The following is a 7910-nucleotide window of genomic DNA, read 5'->3' on the forward strand; positions in this document are numbered from 1 at the left end:
GATGTATGTTTTCCAGGCATTAGTGTATTAAGAATATACTGGAAACAGGATAAGCTGCAGAGCTTCCCTTGCGTGACTTCCGATCACCACTCCCTGCCTTAAGAACTGCAGGAGTTAAGCTGTGTAATATGTCAGCAGATTCCCCAACAGATTTTCATTTGGGCCTCATGACAACATCAATGACCTGATAGCCATTGATCCTCCGGTCTAAGTTTGGAGGTCATACAAGTTTGGTCACGCTATTGGAGATTACAACAATATCTGCAGACAAATAAAATATACAGGATTATGGAGGGCATATACTGCAAATGAAAATGCATATGTGTTCTCAGTACATAGTGTATGTTGTTGTTGGATAATACCCCCAGGAGACATACCTCTGATCTCTATACAGCATTGGCTGAACTCTCTGAGGGGGCAGACAGCTTCTTAATGCAATCAAGACTGTGGGTTTTTCACTGATCCTATTGGCGAAAAAATCCCTTTAGGCTGAATATATGTTTGCTGCAAATTCAGCAAATGCACAACACTGTTGCAAATGGTACTTGGAACCAGACGCTTAAAGTTCCTGACATGGTACAGTACTGAATGTGGGGCTGATAATGTGCTTCCAACTTTGTGGCAATAGTTTGTGTTTGGCCCTTTCCTTTCCTGTTTCATCATAAGAATTCCCCACATGCACAAAGCCAGGTCCATAAAGAAAGGGTTTTTCCCAGCCGTGTGGAAGAACTTGACTGGCCTCCACCTTTGGGATGAACTGGAACGCCGACTGCTGGCCAGGCGTTATCACCCAACATCATTGTTGGACTTCACTGATGCTGGTGTAGCTGAATGGAAGCAAAATCCCTGCAGCAAGGTTTCAACATCTGCTGTAAAGCAAGAAACCAGAAGAGTGGAGGCTGTTGTAGCAGCAGATGATGTTGGAATAAGATGTCCAACAATCATGTGGGTGTAATGTTCGGGTGTCCACATACCGTACAATTGCTGAGAAACCAGATTGCGAAGAGACACGGCGGACATGCTAGTCACGCCAAACTGTGGACATGCCAACCAGCATGGAAGCCAGGTTCCAGGAAGAGGTAGGAAACGTCCATCCGAGTAACAGTCACTCGCCTAGATATAGAGCTGAATGGCGCCGCCCAGTACTTAGGGTGCTGATGAATCATTCAATCTGGCCCGGTTACAATTGAGTGGGTTGGAAGAAAGTAGAAGAACTAATCTGCCGCACTTGGAATCATCAAGATGTAAGATACAATTATTGTGGTGACTGATGCCATCTCTAGAGAAGTATAACTATCATATTACTGTATTGTAAACATAGAGCTGGTTTGAAGCCCAGAGTTGCAGCTTATGGTCGGTGCAGTTTTTTCCATTTAGAGCCAGGACCTTCCAAATAAAGAGGATGTTGACTTTCACACTCTGGAAACATGCCCTGCTAACTAGGGCTAAAGCTAATGCTAGCTTACTGGGAGCACCGAGCACTGCACACTTGGGCTAATGTTAGCTACTTTAGCTTGCTAACAGGGCAGGCATCATAATCAAATAACATTAAACAGTCCGACTCCCAGAGCCAGGGAGAGCAGCAGGTGAGCCAACTGTCAATCACAGCTATCAATCAACGCCCACACAGCAGACATCAAAGCTACTATGAGCTATGAGTCTTCAAATCATATTAATGGAGCAATAATTTATAAAATGACCACCACCACACTTATTACAGGGACTGAATTTAGAGATTGAAACCATAATGACTCAAAAAAAATGATTGACTTAGTATTTCTTGAGAGAAGTTGATGCTTTTTGAACGGAAGTCATTTGGAGCCAGCAGCTAGCGTTCATTTGTGGCACTTTAAGCTAGTTGTGTATTGGCTTCAACCTCAAGCTGTGGTAGTTGTCATATCATTATAAACCCCTACATGATTAAACTTAGACCTTGATGTGATAATGAATTATTGATACTGAACGTTAGACAAGGCAAGCTAACAAATGCCATTTCCACTTGATGACCTCTGCATTTGAGAGAAAAATATTGGAAAAATTATGATTTTTCTTTCATTTTTTACTGATATCTGTTTTAACTCCTGGAGAATGAATAAAGGAGACAGTGATACTCCTGGTGTCAGATCCTGACAGGCGTTTACCCAACGCTGTAGTGAAGGCTTGATATCAGTAACTGTGTTTCTCTCCAGCAGTGTTGAGGGAGTGAAGGTTTGGTACTGAAACGAGTGGCGTGGGGGGAAGTGGATGGGGTCAACCTTGGCCCAGGGGCTTCCTCAGGTGAGAAGACGTCAGGGGAATCTTGAGTTGGAGATGGATTTCTTCACCACCGAGCCATACGGGCCCTCAGGGGCTGCTCTCACTTTATCTTAATGTCATTCTCTTTCATCCGTCCAGGCGGGTGAGATGATTGAGGCTGTCCCGGTCAATTGTCCGAAAAGGATTTGATAGAAGAGCGAGTCAATGAGGAGGAGGGATATACTGTAATATACAGCCAGAGAAAAATATGACTGTGACATTAGGGACTTCTACAGTTAAATATATATTGTAGCATTTTATATGTAAGTTGCTGGGAAATCTAATGATGGCTTTACAGCAAAAAAAACACACTTGGTCTTTCTTTTAGATTTTGGAGATTTTAGAGATTTTGGTGATCATGAATAGTCAAGTATGAAAGACAAATAAAAGAAAAATCCTCATTTAGATAAAAAAAAGTCTTGTTTCAGCAGGAATTACATATGTTTCTTCCCCAACCTTAGGCTGTATACACTATATATTATACAGTAATCTTCATACTATACAATAGTATACAAGAAACTGCTTATTCAGAATTAATAAAACAAACAGAAACACAACTATCATCTATTTTCTGAGGTGTTCTTGCAGCTGTTTCACCACCATAACTACTACTAGTAGTAGCTGAGTAACTGGAAATTATGCATTGCATTGTGGTAGAATAATGTCCATCAACAGCACACTCAAAAATCAAGGGCTTTTTAGTCTGTATAGTATAGTTAACTGTCACATTTCCAGTTGAATTGTATGGATTTGGGAAACATCCTTGCAAATTCTGATTTTACGATGGAAATCATCACACAATCCTTATATTAAAGACTGTTTCCTGTTTTTCTTTCATCTTTAGAAATGTTGACTTGATCCTTAAATCCCCTTAAAGGAAAACTACGGTTTACATGGGTCTTATTTTGAAGCGCTTGCCATTTAGTCCATTGCTTATAATAAAACTGTACAAACATGCTAAAAACATGTCCAACAGTGCAAGAAACTCCAGCAGTCAGACAATCATAGTAGTAAACAAACCAAACTTATTTTAGCTTATTAATTTAATAAATTGAAAAAAGACTAAATTGAAATCTTTTGTAAACATTCATCATAGTTCACAGACCGACTTCTTGTTTCAGCTTAGACTTACTGTATGTACTGTAGTTGTGCACACAATGATTTTCATGATTTTCCTGTGTAATTAGGGGTGATTAGTGACATCACAAGTGCGCTCACTCTCAGTTTTACCTCCAAACAAAGTGGCAGCTACTCTAGTTAACAACCTGTCTGATCATCTGACTCCTCATGTTTGACTGCACCCTTTTTTTTTGTAAGAGCAATGTCATCATAACTCATAAAACCAATGACCAGAGTTATGCCAATAAAACCAAAGTCAATTATTTCCTATTGTTTTGTTCTATTTTTTTTTTGTACTGTTTTTGTGAAGGGGACAAAGTCAACCAGGGGTCAGTGGAGGCTGTTCCTAATTCCTCTAATGAAGAAGAAATAGCTGCTGTTAAAAGAGCTGCTAATTTAATTAAGACCTACAGTATATGTAAATGAAATGAATTATGTAAATATCAGTTTTTCACTTATTTGTAAAGCGATAACAGGTGGAGCAGATGATTTGCATATCATATGTTTATGTTTTACTTTATTTTTTCCCCTTTACTTTCTTCCTCCTTTTTAAATTTGATGACTCTTTTTCTTACTTAACATCTATATGTCAAGATGCTTATTCCATTCTGTTCAATAAATAAATAAAAAGAAAGACAAAGAAAAAACAAACATGGATTCTGATCTGTATTTTTAGTGTTTTTAAAAAATATTTACCTTCATGTTTATGAGTCTACTTGAGTCCTCTGTAACTATTTCCTCGCTATCTGTTGTTCTGGAAGCTTTTTTGGGCAAAACAGGATAATCAGGATAATCTCAATTATTAATAGGATGGTACAAATATGATTCACTGGCTGATTGTTTGAACACATCAGAGAGCTGAAGCAAAACAAAGGCAGGCCGGCGAGGTCAGAGGAGGAGGCAGTGAGGGAATTATCATGTGTGTGTTGTTCATGATCGATCAGGGATTAACAGTGTGTCTTGTTTTGAAACTCGCACTCTATTGCTTGTTATGTCGTTAATTAAGAAATTCGACCTTGACATGTTTGATTCGAGGTGGATTTTAGGATCAGTGAAATGCCTGAAATGTTGATGTAAACATAAATGTACATAGATTCTTCTTATAGATGCTAAATACATAAAACATACAACAAAACAGAGTGAGATTCACTCATGAAAGATCAAAGAAGTATCCGCACTCCTCACCACACACTTCAGATGGTAGCACCCAACATCCTGCCAGCCTCATGAATAAATTATTTTCACTCGCTGCTGCCAAACTGTGCGACAATGAGCTAGACTGTATTTTTTGCCATTTAAATTTCTGAGCCCATTTTCATGCAAATGGAAAATTTATTGTCACAAACCATGTAACGCCGGCAGTAACACCTTATCTTAATGAATATCAAGTGCGGCTGTATTTCCCTGCTGCGATAGTTCACTAATCAAGTTTTAGTTGGACTGTGATTCATAAAGGGACGATTCATGGCCTCTCAACTTACACTAAGACTCCTAAGCCTATACGACTGCGTTATAAGGATTGATGAAGTCATCCATCAGATTGATCGCCAGCATTCTACCAAATGAAAATGATTATCGAATTACTGTGGCCGAGCCGTTAAAAGACCCCGACTCGTAAAACTCGGAAGTTAGAGCTTCTCTGAACCCACTCAATTAAAAAGTACGAGGTAATCGCTTATACATGCTGTTAGATTGAGTTATGGTGGTTAGCACAGTCTCTCGCCACCGGTGCTCCTAAGTCTATTGTGCAATTACTTAAGAAATTATACATTAAACCTTTGAAAGTATCAAAGGTTTAAGTTCAAGTGACCTTTAAAAAGTGCAGTAAAGTTAAATAGAAAGTTGGACTCGAAGGTTTTTTTTTTTTTTCTATTAAAAACTGCTCAGCACTGCTGTGAACCATAATCCTTAAGCCTCCAACCACTGTCGCTAGCGTGACATATATTCTCAGTCCTTAAGCCAAAGGTTGATATTAATCAAAACCTGAAAATGAATTAAGCTTCTTTACTTGTTTATCGGTTTGTTTTTGACCTTTCACACTAGGATTAGTATCCGGTGTAAACAGTAGGCCTATTGTTGCCCGCTGGCTTCTTCAACGTCTTGTTTCCGTATGTATTATGTAAATACTGAAGATATCAAGGTTTTAACAGAGACAGTCATGATAAAACTTGATTTAAAGGGACAATCTGTGATGCCTCTTGTGTTCTTCCCCCTCTCTTCTCTCTTCTCTCTCTCTCAGGTGCTCCTGATCAGTCTTCTTACCGTCTTAGTGTTTTGTTTCTTTTGCTCCTTATTTTGTGTTTTATCTCTTTTGAGGATGGAAGTCCAGTTTTCGTGGCTTTGTGTCTTAGTTTAGCTGTTTTGGTAGTTTAGAAGCTCTGAGTCTGACAGACTTCCCACATCTTCTTTATATGTTGCTGGTCACAAGATTGAGTCAAATATTTCATTTGTTGTGGCTATAACATCCAAGTATAATGATGTTTTCTACAATATCTGGTTATGTTTAGGCAACCGAAACACTAAGGTTAGGTTAGGGAAAGACAGTGGCTAAGGTACAAACAAACAAAACCCCCTTACCCTCTGCCTCGCCACCAAAATTCAAGAGACAAAATGTAATTTAGATAATTACGAAAAGAAACATTTTGTGTGTGTGTGTTTATTTAAAAGAAAGAAGTATATACTGATGCTGAATATGCTGTATTTCCAAAATAAGATCTACAAGATGGGAGTGACATCATACTCAAGAAAAAACAAAAACAAAAGTCACTTTAATGTAATTTTCCCTCTCACTTCCTGCCTCACCACTACTCCCCACATGTTTCATGTCCACCTGTGAGTTGACAAATCAAAGTCAGATTTATATATCTGGCCTCCCGTAACAAGTTTTCTTGTAAATCACCGGATTACCTGTAAAAATCAGGTGAATAAAGAGAATCCAAGTTGAAACGCAGCAACTTGCTGAACACATTTTTTTAAATACATTTTGACACATATACTGCATGTAAATATAATACAAACTGTATGTTCCCCCAGTAAAGTGCCTTAATTTCTTTAAATCTATCATAAAAAATATTTTTCTAAAATGTATATATTCATTCATTCACTTGTTTCATTCATTAACTAATATAACTGAGTGGGTTATAATAGCAAACTCATAGTTGCTATTACTGTTTCGCAGATGGAAGAAGTTTAAAAAGATTTAATTTGATCATTGAAATGTATTTAAATCTGCAACACTGTTACTTTTATTTAAAGTAATTAAGGATAAAAGGATAAAATCATAAGTTTCCACTTTTTAAATCTCACTTTTTGCTGCAGATTCACTGAATACCTGCATATTTATTCAGCTTCTGAGAGGAAAAAAGTACGGTTTCATCTCAATTAATCTTCAATTACAAGGACAGATTCCCACCGAAAATACATTAAAATCTTAATTTTAACATAACTAATGTTTGAGACAGATTTCAGGTATTGTGCAATGAAAAACAAAAAAACATTCACTCTCACTAATGCAAACTAAGCTTTAACTAAGCTTTTTAAATCCTGTTCTTAGTTAACAATCAAAATCATATCCCTGCATGGTGGAATTCCTCACCTTTTGTCAATAAACACGTTTTTATCTAAAATAAGAGCTTTAGCGCTAACACGAATGATGATTGGCTCATATGTGATGCTCTCGATTTTTGAGAGGGGACTAACAACGACAGTAATTCCCTGACGGCTTTTGTCCCTTTGTTTTTGACAGCTACTTCAATTACCACCATATGACACTGGGGACAAGGTGACAAACATGTTGTTGTCTGTGTGCACATGAAATTATTTGTTTGCCTTCACAAACCACCAGGTTTAGTTAATACCTCACAGCCTCTGTTAGATTAGATAATTTGGGAGGTGTCAATCAGCAGCCCTGCCTTCTACCTTCCTACGGTCACTGACCAATAGAAAAGCAGAGAGAGAGAGAGAGAGAGCATCACCCTCCACCTTTCCCCTCACACTCACTCGGTCTCTCTGTCCTTCTCTCCCTTCATTCACTGAGGATCAAGCCTCCATAATCCCTGGATTTTATATCCACCAAAACAGCTTGGGCCCATCAGCAAATTGCGATGGCATATGGTATAGGTTTATGATTCATCTGGCACATGCATAGCAATGAGAGCCTCATCATCCGTGGGCAAACACCGGGAAAATATCGTAATGTTAAACGATGCCAACCATGGAGAGAAGTGGCACCGGGCGTGTGGGAGGGCTGTGTTTGTTCAGCCCAGCGAGCGCAGCAGCTGAGGTTGTAAACAACGTTTCGGATCTGTCGTCCTTCCTGCGTTCTGGGCCGGATTAGGGATTGGCGCTGGAAGTGGACGCTTTGAGGAGGACCGGTCTCCACAGAGATGAGAAGATGGAGAGACAGGAAGAGAGCAGGCAGGAGAAGAGGCCTGAATTTGTCTCAAAACACCAGTGTTTCAGTAGCAATGTGACAATTTCGCCCCATAGTTTGAGAA

At 38.8% G+C, this 7910-nt stretch overlaps 1 long non-coding RNA gene across 3 annotated transcripts; it reads left to right on the forward strand.

The window, feature by feature from the left end:
- The first annotated feature begins 990 nt into the window (after positions 1-990).
- LOC121904252 lies at positions 991-2852 on the forward strand. Of its 3 annotated transcripts, none has more exons than XR_006098194.1 (3): positions 991-1079; positions 2190-2277; positions 2395-2852. It is a non-coding gene; the product is annotated as an uncharacterized LOC121904252 (long non-coding RNA). The 3 variants fall into 3 exon arrangements; XR_006098192.1 differs by having other exon boundaries at positions 993-1079; positions 2193-2277; XR_006098193.1 differs by lacking the exon at positions 991-1079 and having other exon boundaries at positions 1879-2277.
- The last annotated feature ends 5058 nt before the right edge of the window (positions 2853-7910 follow it).

This window comes from Thunnus maccoyii, chromosome 9, assembly GCF_910596095.1.
Source record: "Thunnus maccoyii chromosome 9, fThuMac1.1, whole genome shotgun sequence".
NCBI classification, from domain to species: Eukaryota; Metazoa; Chordata; class Actinopteri; order Scombriformes; family Scombridae; genus Thunnus; species Thunnus maccoyii.